Genomic DNA, 14,345 nt, shown 5'->3' on the forward strand with positions numbered 1-14,345 from the left:
CCTCTAAAAGTCTATCGTCAGAGCTCACTCCCTTTTCCAGTATATTATACCGCCTGTTAATGTTTTTTAAAGCATCTAACTGAAAGAAGAAATTGACTTATCAATTTTTTAAAATCTGAAAACAATTTACAAGTATAACAGACATTAGTAGGAGGAATATTTGTCAGATTTGCATCCATTATTAAGATGAATTTGAGAAACTGTATTGGTTTATTGGATCTTTTCTGCTGTTTAGAAAGCTTATGAGCTTATGAGTGCAGCGATTGCATGGTATTAGGCATTTTTGCAAGAGGTCATGCAACTGATGCCAGTGCTGAGAAGTGGTTGAAAGTGAGGCTCCCAAAGCTGCCCATCATCTGTTTATAGACTTGTCATTTAAGAAGACAAGTTCAAGATATCTAGTCCTCCTTCTGACTTGCTTTAGTGACTATTCCTGGCACTTCTGTAGCTGTCTTGGATAATTGCTCTCTAGTTCAGTTATTTTAAAGGTATTTTTCTATATCTAATAAAATCTATTTACATATCTGGGGTCAAATATTATCTCCTTGGAGACTCATCTTATATAGATGCTTTCAATCCCAAAGAATTTTTGTACAACTTAATACATTATCAAACTAATATAATCTTATTACTCAACTGCCACACCATTTTTTTTTTGCCATTTCTCTTACTACAGCTTTGAAGTTTTTCATCATAAAGGACTTTTTATTACAACAGAAAAGTTGCAAGAATAGCACAATAATAAACCTTATACCCTTCACGTAGATTAATAAAAAATGATAACATTTTGCCACATTTGATTTCTTTATCTCTGTCTCCCTAAACATGTACATATATGTGTAAAGATATGGGGCTATATATGCATATAGGTGTATAAATACATATGATTTTTCTAAGACATTTGGGAGCTGTTGGATACTGTAACAAGTATTTCAGCAGTTATCATCTAAGTACAAGGAAATTCTCCTAACCAGAATTCAATGATTATATTTGGTGCATTTAATCTTAATTTATGATTGTTATGTATATTCAATTTTCTTCAATTGTTCCAATAATGTCCTTCACTGTTTTTTTTCTAAATCAGGATTCAATTGAGGCTGTCATACTGTATTTAGGTATCATGTCTTTTTGTTTACTTTATCTAGAACAGTTCTAGAGACTTAGTTTTTCATAATAAAAGACTTTCAAACACCTTCATATTGCCTTCAGAATTCCAAGCATGATTCAACATAAAATCATTCATCAAATACTTGATTTTTTCATGGATTATTCAATTCTAGTCTTGTAAAAGTAAAGCATTAAAGTAATTCTGATGCACTCTAGAAAAATATGGAAGTAATTTGAATATACCCTTTAGAACTTCAGTGATTCTATGCCATCCATTCAGTGAACATGTCAGCGAGACCCGAAGGACACAGAGAAGAGGAAGTTTCCATCTCAGCCTTTAAGACTCTGTTTCTAGTCACAGTGCACGTAAAACTCCTTTTCAGTTATGGGTGATATTGGTGCTTTGAAATTCCTGTCTGTGCCATCCTTGATTTTGGAAGGAATGCTCAATTCCAACCAGTGCCTTCATTGCTAAAGTTTGCTGAACTGTTGGAAATCAGGGACAACCACCACCATTCTGAGGAAGAAGACAAATTGAAATGCAAAATGTGACCAATAATAAAATGTTATGCTTCCAAAAGTTTCTGTTTAAAACATTTCTATCACCACCACATACAATTTTTTTTTGATACCAGGATGAGTATCCTGAGAAAGCAACTTGGGGCTTTCTTGCAAAGTAGGGAAATTAGCAATTGTTCAATGAGTAAAAAGAGTTAAGGGAATGACATGATGAAGCTATACTTGTGGCTTAATATTAGTCACATTAAATTGGGCTCTTGATGTTGTGTTTTAAAATATGAGTCAGTGTATTAGGGGAAGAAAAGATGTAAATATGAATTGTATGAACTGAGTCCTTTTCTGAAAGCAGGTCTGCCAGTAGGAGAGTTCCCAATTTACTTTCCTCATTTCCCCAGCATTCAGAAGTATTTTTCTATCAAGGGGAGCTTAAATGCTGTTTCTGGAAATCTACTTGCACTACACAAAGAATTTCATAAGCTATCAGATTACATATGGCCATTAAGCAAATCAATAGTGGGTCTATCATCCATTAACAAATTACAAGGAAACCTGAATGTGTCTTTCCTTGAAGGCAGTGTTAGCTAGAGCATTTTTGAATATGCATCATTTTATCAGCTAAAATAGAAAAACATCTTTACAATATGATTTTTCTATTCTTAATATTTTTTCATTTTTTACTTTTTTCTTTATTAGAGAAGTCGTAGGTTTATAGAACAATCATGCATAAAATACTTTCCTCTGAACCATCAATATGGCTAAAATACAGGTTTCCCATATTCCACCCTGTTAACACCTTGTATTAGTGTGGAACATTTGTTACAATTGAAGAAAGCACATTTTTATAATTGTACTACTAACTATGGTCCGTGGTTTAAGTTAAGATTCACTGTTTGTGTAGTATAGTCCCATTGATTAAAAAAAATTATACTACCATATATACAACCTAACATTTCCCCTTTTGTATTAGTAGTGTTCTCTAGAGAAAAAGAATCAACAGGGGATGCTTGCAAATGTAAAATTTATAAAAGCGTCTCATGTGACCATGGGAATGCAGAGTCCAAAATCCATAGGGCAGGCTGTGATGCCAATGATTCTGATGGAGAGTCTGGACGAACTCCACAGGAGAGGCTCACCAGCCGAAGCAGTATTAGAATCTGTCTCTTCTGAATCCTTCTTAAAAGGCTTCCCGTGATTAGATTAAGCATCACTCATTGCAGAAGACACTCCCCTTGGCTGATTACAAATGGAATCAGCTGTGGATGCAGCTGATGTGATCATGATTTAATTCTATGGAATGTCCTCATTGCAACAGACAGGCCAGCACTTGCCCAACCAGACAAACAGGTATCACCACTTGGCCAAGTTGACACATGAACCCGACCATGACACCTTTTAACCGCATTCAAATATATATTTCAGTGTCATAAATTATGTTTAGAATGTTGTGATACCATCACCACAATCCACTACCAAACATTTCCATTGTTCCAAATAGGAACTCTGCATTTTAAGCCTTAAATTTCCATTCCTTCTCCCCATGCTAGCACCTGGAACCTACATTCTAGACTCTGACTTTATGAGTTTGCTTATTCTAATTATTTCATATTAGTGAAATCTTACAGTATTTAGCTTTTAGTGTCTGGCTTATTTCACTCAGCATGATGTCTTCAAGGTTCATCTATGCTGTTGCATGTATCAGGACTTCATTCCTTTTTATGGCTGAAGAATATTCCATTGCATGTATATATCATATTTGCTTATCCATTCATCTGTTGATGGACACTTGAGTTGCTTCCATTTTTAGACAATTGTGAATAAAGTTATCATGAATATCAGTGTGCAAATATCTGTTCAAGTCTCTGCTTTCAGTTCTTTTGGGTATATACCTAGTAGTGGGATTGCTGCATCATATGGTAATTCTTTTATTTATTTATTTATTTGTTTGTTTGTTTATGTGCATGGGCAGGCATCAGGAATCAAACCCAGGTCTCCGACATGGCAGGTGAAAACTCTGCCTGCTGAGCCACTGTTGCCCGCCCATGTGGTAATTCTTTACTTAGCTTTCTGAGGAACCACCAAACTGTCTTCAACAGCAGCTGCACCATTTTACATTGCCACCAATAATCAACGAGTGTTCCTATTTCTCTGCATCCCTTCCAACACTTGTACTTTTCTGCTTTTTTAAAAGAGGCCAGTCTAGTGGGTGTGAAATGGTGCCACATTGTAATTTTGATTAGCATTTCCTGATGACTAATGATGCTGAGTATCTTTTCATGTGCTTTCTGACCATTTATATATCTTCTTTGGAGAGGTGTCTGTTCAAGTCTTTTAACTTTTTTTTAATTGGGTTGTTGTCATTTTGTTGTTGGAGGATTTCTTTTTATATTCTAGAAATTAAACTCTTATTGGGTATGTGGTTTCCAAATATTTTCTTCTATTATGTAGATTGTCATTGCACTTTCACGATAAAGTCCTTTGAGGGCCAAAAGTTTTTAATTTTGATGAGGTCTCATTTATCTATTTTTTTTATTATGTTGCTAGAGCTTTAGGTATAAAGTCTAAGAAATCATTGCCTAACACAAGGTCCAGGCAATGCTCCCCTATGTTTTCTTTTAGGTGTTTGATAGTACTGGTTCATATATTTAGGTCTTTAGACCATTTTGAGTTTTTTTTTCACAAGGTGTGAGGTAGGGGTCCTCCTTCTTCTTTTTGCAAATGGAGATCCAATTTTCCCAACACCATTTGTTGAAGAGACTATTCTTTCCCAATTGAGTGGTCTTTGACCCATTGTTAAAAATCAGTTGGACATAACTGTGTGGGTTTATTTCTGAACTCTCGAATTGATTCTATTCTTCTATATGCCTGTTCTTGTGCCATTGCCATGATGTTTTGATTAGTTTGGATTTGTAATGAGTTTAAGATTGAAAAGTGTAAATCCTCTAACTTCATTCTTCTTTTTCAAGATGGCTTTGATTCTCTGGGGCCCCTTACCCGTTTTCATATAAATCTGATGAGTGGTTTTTCCATTTCTGCAAAGAAGGTTTTTGGAATTTTGATTGAGATTGCATTGGATCTATAAATTGCTTTGGGAAGGATTAACCTCTCAGCAATATTTCAACCCATGAACACAGAATGTGCTTCCACTTATTTAGGTCTTCTTTGAGTTCTTTTAGCAATCCTTTGTAGTTTTCTGCATACAAGTCCTTTACATCTTGGTTAGATTATTATTATTATTATTCTGAGATATTTGATTCTGTTAGATTCAGCTTGCTAGTATTTTGCTGAGGATTTTTGCATCTATAGTCATATGAGATATTGTTCTGTAGTTTTCTTTTCTTGTGGTATCTTTATCTAGCTTTGGTATGAGGATGATGTCGGCCTCATAAAATGATTTAGGAATTGTTCGCTTCAATTTTTTGGAAGAGTTTGAGCAGCATTGGAGTTGTCTTCTTTGAATGTTTGATAAAATTCGCTGGAAAGCCATCTGGTCCTGGGCTTTTCTTTTTTGGGATGTTTTTGATTACTTATTCAATCTCTTCACTGGTAAGTTTTTGAGGTCTTCTATTTCTTTTTGAGTCGTTGTAGGCAGTTGGTGAATTTCTGAGATTTTGTCCATTTCATCTAGGCCATTATATTTATCAGTGTACCATTATTCATAGTATCCTCTTATAGTCCTTTTTATTTCATCAGGGTCAGTAGTACTGCCTTTCTTTTCATTTTTGATTTTTGTTAATTACATTTTCTCTCTCTTTTTTCTCTGTCAGTCTATCTAAAGGTTTGCTAATTTTATTGATCTTTTCAAAGAACCAACTTGTGGTTTTGTTGATTCTCTCACTCTCTCTTTTTTGTTCTCTATTTCATTTATCTCTGCTCTAACTTTTATTATTTCCTACATTCTGTTCAATTTGGGTTTAGTTTGGCCTTCTTTTTCTAGTTCTTCCAGTTTTGAGTTGAGGTTTTTGACTGGAAGTCTTGCTTTCTTTTTAATGTGAGCATTTAGAGCTATAAATTTGCCTTTCAGCATTGCCTTTGCTGTATCCCATCAGTTTTGGATGGTTGTATTTTCATCTTCATTCACTAGAGATATTTTCTAATTTTCCTTGTGATTTCCTCTTTAACCCGTTGGTTGTTTATGAGTGTGTTAATTTCCACATATTTGTGAATGTTTTATTTATACCTCTATTATTGATTTCTAGCTTCCTTTTGTTGTGGTCAGAAAAGATACATTGTGTGATTTCAATATTTTTGAATTTATTTAGACTTTTTTTATGACCTAATGTATGGTATGTCCTGGAGAATGATCTGTGTGCATTTGAGAAGAGTGTGTATTCTGTTTTTGTTGGTTGAAGTGTTCTATATATTTTTTAGGTCTAGTTGGTTTAAAATATTATTCAAGTCTTGTATTTCCTTATTGATCTTCTGATTAGATGTTTAATCCATTATTGAAAATGATATTAAAATATCCTACTATGAATGCAGACCTGTAAATTTCTCCCTTCAAATATGTCAGTATTTGCTTCATATATTTTGGGGCTCTGCTGTTAGGTGCATACATATTTCTAGTTGTTACCTTTTGTTGTTGAATTGACCCATTTCCCAATATACAATGAGTGTCTTTGTCCTGCATATCTGTGTGGTTTTTTTATTTTTTGGCTTTTAAAAAGGAGAATTTATCAAGTTGCAAGTTTACAGTTCTAAGGCTGTGAAAATGTCAAAATTGAGACAAGGCTATAAAAATGTCCAAACTAAGGCATCCAAGGAAAGGTACCTTGGCTCAAGAAGGCCAGTGACATTCAGAGTCTCTCTCTCAGCTGGAAAGGCATATGGTGACATCTGCTAGGTTTCTCTCCTGGCTTCTCATTTCATAAGGATTCACTTGTTTTTTTACTTAAAGTCTATTTTGTCTGATATTAGTGTAGCTATCCCAACTATCTTCTGTCTACTACTTGCATGGTATGTATTTTCCATCCTTTCATTTTTAACCTACTTGTATCTTTGAATTTAAGGTGAGTCTCTTGTAGAAAGCTTATAGTTGGGTCATGCTTTTTTAGTCCATTCTGCTGATCTCTGCCTTTTGACTGGAGAGTCTAATCCAAAAACTACACTTAAAGTCACTAATTAAATTGGAAGAATTTCTTCTACCATTTTTCTATTTTGCCTTTGTAGGTCTTAGACCTTTTTGTCCCTTAGTTCTCCTGTTAATGCCTACTTTTATATTTATTCAATTTTTTATGTTGTACCATATTGAGGGTGTTCTTTTTTTTAATCTGAATATACCTTCATCTGTTTTACTTGTGGTTACCATGGGGTTGAAATTTAACATCCTAAATATATAACAATCATATTCAGTTTGAAACAAATTTGCACATACATACTTTTCCTATACTCCTCCATCCCCACCTTTATTTGGACTTGTTATCATATATATCCTTTTTTTTTTTTTTGACTTGTTACCATATATATCTTTGAAAATTTTAGGTCCAAAGCTATAGATTTAGCATTACTTTTTATACATTTGCATTTTAGCACCTGTAGGCAGAAAGAAGTGGAATTACATTCCAAATAGTACAATACAATACTACAGGCATTCATTATTTCCCAAGTGGTTAACATTACTGCAGGTTTTTATTTCTTTATGCCTCTTTGAACCACTGTCTAGTATCCTTTTCTTTCAGTTTGAAGAACTCCCTTTAGCAGTGCTTTTAGGGTAGTTCCAGTTGTATTAAAATCCCTCAGCTTTATCTGAGAATGTCTTAATCTCTGCCTCATTTTTGAAGGAGTGTGTTTCCAGATATAAAATTCTTGGCTGGCAGTTGTTTTCCTTGAGCACTTTAAGTATTGCATTCCACTGCCTTCTTGCCTCTGTGTTTTTTGATGAGAAATCAGAATTCAGTGTAATTGGGACTCCCTTGTACATACACTTGCTTTTTTTTTTTTTTTGCAGCTTTCAGAACTCTCTTCTTGTCCTTTGCATTTGAAAGTGTAATCAGTATATGACAGGGTATATTTTTCTTCATGTTTATCTTCTTTGGTGTTTGCTGGGATTCTTGGGTGTGCATATTCATGTGTTTGCTAAATTTGAGGAGTTTTCTATCATTATTTCTTTGACTATTCCTTCTGCCCCCTTCTCTTTTTCTTCTCCTGTGGAACTCCCTTAATGCATATATTGGTATGTGTGATGGTGTTCCATGGCTGTCTTAGGCTATTTTCACTTTTAGTATTTCTTTTTTCTTTTGGTTCCTCAGCCTGACTCATTTCAAGTGTCTTATCTTCAATTCATTGATTCTTTTTTATGCCAGCTCCAATCTGCTCTTGAAACCCTCCTGGGATTTCTTCTTTTCAGTTATTGTGGTCTTCAACACCAATAGTTCCATTTGGTTTCTTTTAAAAGTTTCTCTCTCATTATCTAGATTTTCATATTGCCCATTCATTGCTTTTATAATATCCTTCTCCGTACTTTCCTTCATCTCCTTGAGCATTTTTTGTATGCTGCATGATGGGGTCACATCTCATTATTTTTTCATGTGAGTATCCTATTATAGCAGCACCATTTGTTGAATTTTTATTTGTTTGTTTTCATTGTTTATTTGTTTGTTTGGAAAGTGCATGGACTGGGAATAGAACCTGGGTTTCCTGCATGGCAGGCAGGAATTCTACCACTAAGCCATCCTTGCACTCCCCTCCTTGACCATTTTTAAGATCATATTTTTAAAAGGCTTTATTTTGTGTTTTCACTTCTCTATTTTCTTCATTGGTGTTCTCTGTATTTTTTATCTTCTTCCTTTGAATAGAGCATTATTTCCTGTTTCTTTGTCTTGCACACTTGTTGCACAATGTACATTTTAATATTTTAAAGTGTTAACTCTGGGATTTACTCCCAGTGATATCTGTTTCTTGGGTTTGTAACCAACCAGTGTAATGACAGAGATTTTCTTGAGGTTCAGATCTATTATCAGGAAGGTCTGCCCAAGATGAATGCAATGTACAGGGTTTTCCATGTCTTTAGGCCTCTGACTTGTCCTGGGATTTTGCTTGTTTGTAGTTTTTCTGTTTATAGGAGTTTGTTGTCCCCTGTTTCCTAGGAGATAAAGCTCCTCTCCTGGGTGTTTAACGCCAGAAGTCCTTTGTCCCCGACTTTCTGCCTCTGGGAGATTATTGATGCTGTAGAGGAGATTCCCAAGTCAGTCTTTACCAGTCAAACCAGGGTGCAGAATCCACAAAGGGAGCATATCCCCTCCTATGCCTGTGTGCTTCTCCATCAAAAGGTGCACTTTGGCTTCAAAGTGCCCTATGCAGGGGATCAGGAAGGGTGCCAAGAAATTCTTCTGCAACTCCCCAAAGCTGAGCTCTCTCGACCCTTCCAGCAAATGAAGACTTTCTATTAACTATCTCCTGCAGCCTGAGAAACTTTAGCATCTTTAAGTTTCCTCCACTGCCAGCTGGACCCATAGCAGCCTTTTGTGAGAGTGGGGGATGGTTGCCAATGCTGTGTGGAGAGAGCAATTTATTGGTCTTTACCATAACTTACCAACCTCTTCCTCCCAGTTTTCTCTGGATGCTGAATAGTGCTATACCGGCCTCTGGAGCTTCAACATAGTCGTTTCAGACCATGCCTCCTTGTTTAGCAGATGTTCTGGTGGAAAGATTGAGTTCTAGAGTTTCTTACTCCACCTCCTTCTCTGTTCTTACTGTTTTGAGGATAAATATTATTATCATGGCTAGTATTTATGTAACACTTTGGGTTATACTGTATGGCATCTTCTATGTGCAGTCTTTCATTTAATCCCCACATCAAATTTAGGAGGTAAGAATTTATATTATCATCTTCATTTAGAGATGAGGAACCTGATACTCAGGAAGGGTAAGTAATGTTATCTGGTAAGTGGTGGAACTGGGATCCAGTCTCGTGGCTATCTGCGTTGGAATCCATTGCAGATTCTGATTCAGTAGGTGTTGGTTGGGGCCTTAGATCCTGTATTTCTAACAATCCACCAGGAGATGTTGATTCTGCTAATCTAGGGACCACACTTTGAGAAGCAATAGTCTGATCTGTTGCAACAATGATTTCCATGCTTGAGTATTGTGTGGGCTCTTTTTATAGAAAAAACTCTGAGGACCCTAACTGCAGAATCACTGGTGATAAACCAGGAGATATCATAGCAAAAAATTTCATGTTTATAACTGTAAAATAATTTCTTTATATTGTAATTTAAGTGAAAAACACAAAATACTTGTACAACTCATGGACTGCAAAGTAAAGTCTATAAAACCCCAGGAGTCAGTGGAACTCAATTTGAGGAACGGTACATTACATGTTACTTCCGTGGTAGTTTGCAAATAGGTTGCTTTGAATAATCACATTTATAAGTAGCTAATTTCCAAGTTTTGCTGGTTGTTGTTACATTGGCAAAAGAAATGTTATTGTTTAGAAATTTTCCATAAATCATGATTCTTTTCAAGCAATTTTATTGTATTACTTGCTAAAAAAATTATATGATCTTCATTTTTTATGCTTTTTTTCATCTGTATATAAATATATCCCACTACAGATAGGCCAGACTTTCCATTTTAGAAATTTTATTCAGAATGTGATTATTCACATAAAATTCTAAAAAGAAAAATAAGAAAGAAATTCATATTCCTTTACTGATTTGTTAGGTTTGAGACCCTGGCATTCTTTAAATAAGTAAAGTAGCTTTACCCCTGGTAAGCTGGCTGTTACACAAAGTTATTTAATTGATATTTTAATATAAGTGCCTGTTTCATGGAGTAAGAATATATACTTTAGGAAAAGAGGCTGGGAAGGGAAAGAAGAAGAGGGGCTGTGTGTCTGTGCTTCTTCATTTCTTTTACCCACGTGTCTCTTGAAGCAGTGTAGTATTTTGATTCAGAGATTGGTTCTACAATTAGTTGGACCTAAATTTGAATCATGACTCAGGCTCTGATCAGTTCTGAGGACTTGAACACGTCACATTGGCCTCACTAACCTCTTTGTGAAAAAGAAATAGTAGTTCTCTAACAGACACAGGAAATTCCCTCCAAATCCCTATGGATCATAGCCTACCCCTTGTCATGACCACCAGCTGCCAGTAGGCTTTTCTACGCCTCCCATCAGGTGGCACCTGCATCTGTGAATCTACTACCACCCCTCGGCCCTTAAAAAATTGACAGGTATGAAGTCTAAATACTTCAGCTTCCTTGCCCCAGTCAGGACCACAGCACGACACTACTCTTGAGTGTGCCACAGAATCCAGGAGGGCTTATTAAAAGAACGCAAACCAGACCCCACCCCAGAGAAGGCTGAGAATTTCCACTTCCAACAAGTTCCCAGGTGATGTTGATGCGGTTGGCTGGGGACCCTACATTGAGAACCGCTGGCCTACACCATCTCCAGAGTTCCCCTGAAAGATCTAGCTTATTTTCCTAAAGAGGACTTTACTTATATAGCAAGCACATTTGCTTGGCTTCCTTCCCTTTTCTTCTCTTCCCCAGTCCCACTTTCTCACTCCCACCTCCTCCTCCAGACATGGGAACACTTCCTAATTCCATGCAAATTCACATTTCAGGGAACCCATACTAAGATAAGGGCTCTCTTCAAAGAATTGTTCTGGGCATTCAATGAGTTTGGCCTTCATTATCAAAGCTTACTCCCCTCGTCTTTGAAAATCTCTCATCTTCCCCATCTTCCCATCAGCCAAGTGACTGGGTTACATTTCATATAGGTTATATTATAAAACTAATATGTAACCTATACTTTTCTAAATGAAAATATGATATTAAACATCAACATATGTTTTCAAATTCCCTGTATTCCTCCTCCTGTAGGTGTGAGCGCTCTTCTCGGGGGGAGCTGCCCCAACCCCAGAGTCACCTGGGAAGCCCTAAGGTCAAGTGTTCTGGGTCATAAAAAGGAGTGTGCTGCCTTGGTCAGTATCCAGGGGTGGTAAACCTGGACAGGGAATAGTGTTCAGCTCAAAGGGAATTTACCTGAAGGCAGGGAGATAAGGTGGGTGCTGGTTGTCTTCTCTCCTGCTGTGGGAAACTGGAACAGCAAGGGAAATGACAGGCTCTGGCCTATCTGAATCTCTGTGATTTGGAGGGTGCGTTACACTGTTCACTTCTGAGTATGGGATTGCCTCTGAACACTTAGAACTTATTTGATAATAACTGCATGTTAAGGCAATATTCAATAATAGTTAAAAGCACAGTATCTAGAGTCAGGTTGCTTGGGTTACAATCCTGCCTTGACCAATCTCTTTGTTTTGTGGCTTGGATAAGTTTAAAATCACACTCTCAATTTCTCATCTAGAAATAGTTGACAAAGTAGTTTTAGAAAAAAAAAAACAAAACCTCAGTGATCCATGGCTACTCCCCGACAAAGAGTAAGAACACAGTTCTGTTGTCACTATTGTTGCTTTTCTTATTTTCATCATTGTTATTGCTGGTGAAGGTAGTATTATGAGCTCTAAAATCATCTAAAAAATGAGATGGCTAAAAAGATGCACCCTAAATTCCAGCACTGAAAAGAATTTATAAATCCTGGTGAGTTGACATATAGACTGAGTAGTCCGGCAAGAGGAAGGGGCTGAATAATTTCCTGGATGTGGCTGCCAGTGAGTTATCCTGCCCTGGGGCTCCAAATTGGAGCCCCTTGTTACTGAAGTTGAAAACCTCTTGTCAGTCCTGTCCCTACAGTCAATTTGATGTTAGCACCCATATGACCTCACACGGTTCTGCAGGCATGACCTTGCTAAATGATGATAAAAGCAACACCAATTGAATACTATAAACTAAAAACTATTCAAGCTTATTGGCAGTTTGTAAACTGAATTGCTGTAGCAGACAGGATTCTATGTCTTCAAGCTCTAGAAGAAGAATGTTTGCATTTATTAATCTTCTTAGTCCTTTCCTTAAGTTCTCAACCTTCCAGGGTGGGACAAAACCCAACCTTGGCCATTATTGTGACATTTTTCTGCCCTATGCCCTGTCCCTCTCCCCCAACTCTCCCAAAGGTGTTGTGCAAAGGTCTCTGGGATTTCTATATCCCAAAGACAGCATGGAGGGGTAGCACGGACCCCCATTCTATCAGGCTGTATGGCCTTAGGTGGCTGCTAGAGTTGGGGCAGTGGTATCAGGATGGAGAGCAACCCAGTACCTAGCTTCTGGTTTGTTTAGGGAGACTCCAGACTCATCTCCTCTGAGGCCTTGGTGCCCCTAGAGTGCTTCTATATGCAGATCTTCTGTTCCCATTACTCAAGGATCCCTCAACCTTTGTCCTCTTTTCCCTCTTCCCTGGGCAATCTCTTTCTATTCCCTCCTGCGTCCCTTATAGATACTCCTCCCTTTCCAACTAGCTCTGGTAAACCCATAGTAATTGCTTCAGTGACTTTGGGTTTCCACAAAAGATGGTAGTTGCCACTGGCTTCCTACTTCCCCAGAGACAAGGAAGCCCAAAGTCTGGCTCCCTTCATATCATATCATTTCATATGATATGAAATGAATATCATAAAAATATAAGAAGAACCAACAGAAGTACATATCATCACCAAATTATCCAGCCATGTGGTCTTTTCATCTAATTGAGTAGCTCCATTCATTTGCTTGATTTATTGCACACACCTACTGTCAGGCAATGCCCTGGGCATGGGGACACCTGAGGGAGGCAGACATAGACCTCACCAGCAGGGACCATCCAGCAGCACAATGCAGGAAGTCCTGGGCCGTGTTCAAATCCCAGAGCTGTTGGAGGACAGAGTCAGCAGCCATTGCGAACTTGGTCATATCATTATTTAACACTGATGAAATTCAGTAGCTCTTACTTTCTTGTGTCCCACTTGCGAAGGCAAAACTTGTGAAGACTGCCATTTGGAAAGTCACAATAGGTTGTCAAAGAGGCTTTATTGAGCTGGAAGTCCTTGGCCTAGGTGTGTCACTTTTGAAAGTTTGCCCCAATGGATTTTCCCTGCTGCTTGGCAGGTATCCTGCTTTTCTTAGAGCTTTCTCAGAGAGCTAGAAAATTGAGGACAATTATCAGCCAAGACTTTCTTACCTCCCAGAGGCTCCTGAAATACTTACTGGTGCCTAATTATATTTGAATAAGGTTTTGTCTGATTGTTATATCCAGTTGAATTTCACTTCTCCAATAAGAGTCTGAGCTTCTTGAAGGTACAGACTGCATGTATTCTTGGTTCAATCTTCCACAATTACTTAAGGAACAGAACTATTTGCATTTGTGTGTATAGTAGTTGTTGAATGATGGCAGGCAATTTTTATACCCTTCTCTGCACAGTATCTCACGTTACATGTGTTGCATTTAGCTCACTTGATCAATTGTGGCTGTTTTGGCTGTTTAGACCTAAATTGCCTTTCTGTGCCTGAATGATGATTTCATTTTATTTTTCAGTAACCATTCAAGGAACTATATAACAAAGTGACAGCACAGTTGGCATGCAGTAGATGGCTTGGCTGGGTTTCTTAAGTGGGAAAGCAGAAGAGAGAGGTAGGGCTCCAACCAGCAACCATCCTCAACTTGTCATTTCCTATATTGGTATCCCAAATAGCACATAATTTATCTATAGCACACAATTGATGTGTGCTCGAGAATTAATGAAAGGACACAGAGACCAGCCCAGTGTGCAGGAGTGTGACTTTGGGGTTCTGTGGACCTGACTCTGAGTTCCTCATCTCCCCTTCCTTGCTGATCTCTTCACCTCTCTGAT

This window comes from Tamandua tetradactyla, chromosome 15 (assembly GCF_023851605.1).
Source record: "Tamandua tetradactyla isolate mTamTet1 chromosome 15, mTamTet1.pri, whole genome shotgun sequence".
Taxonomy (NCBI): domain Eukaryota; kingdom Metazoa; phylum Chordata; class Mammalia; order Pilosa; family Myrmecophagidae; genus Tamandua; species Tamandua tetradactyla.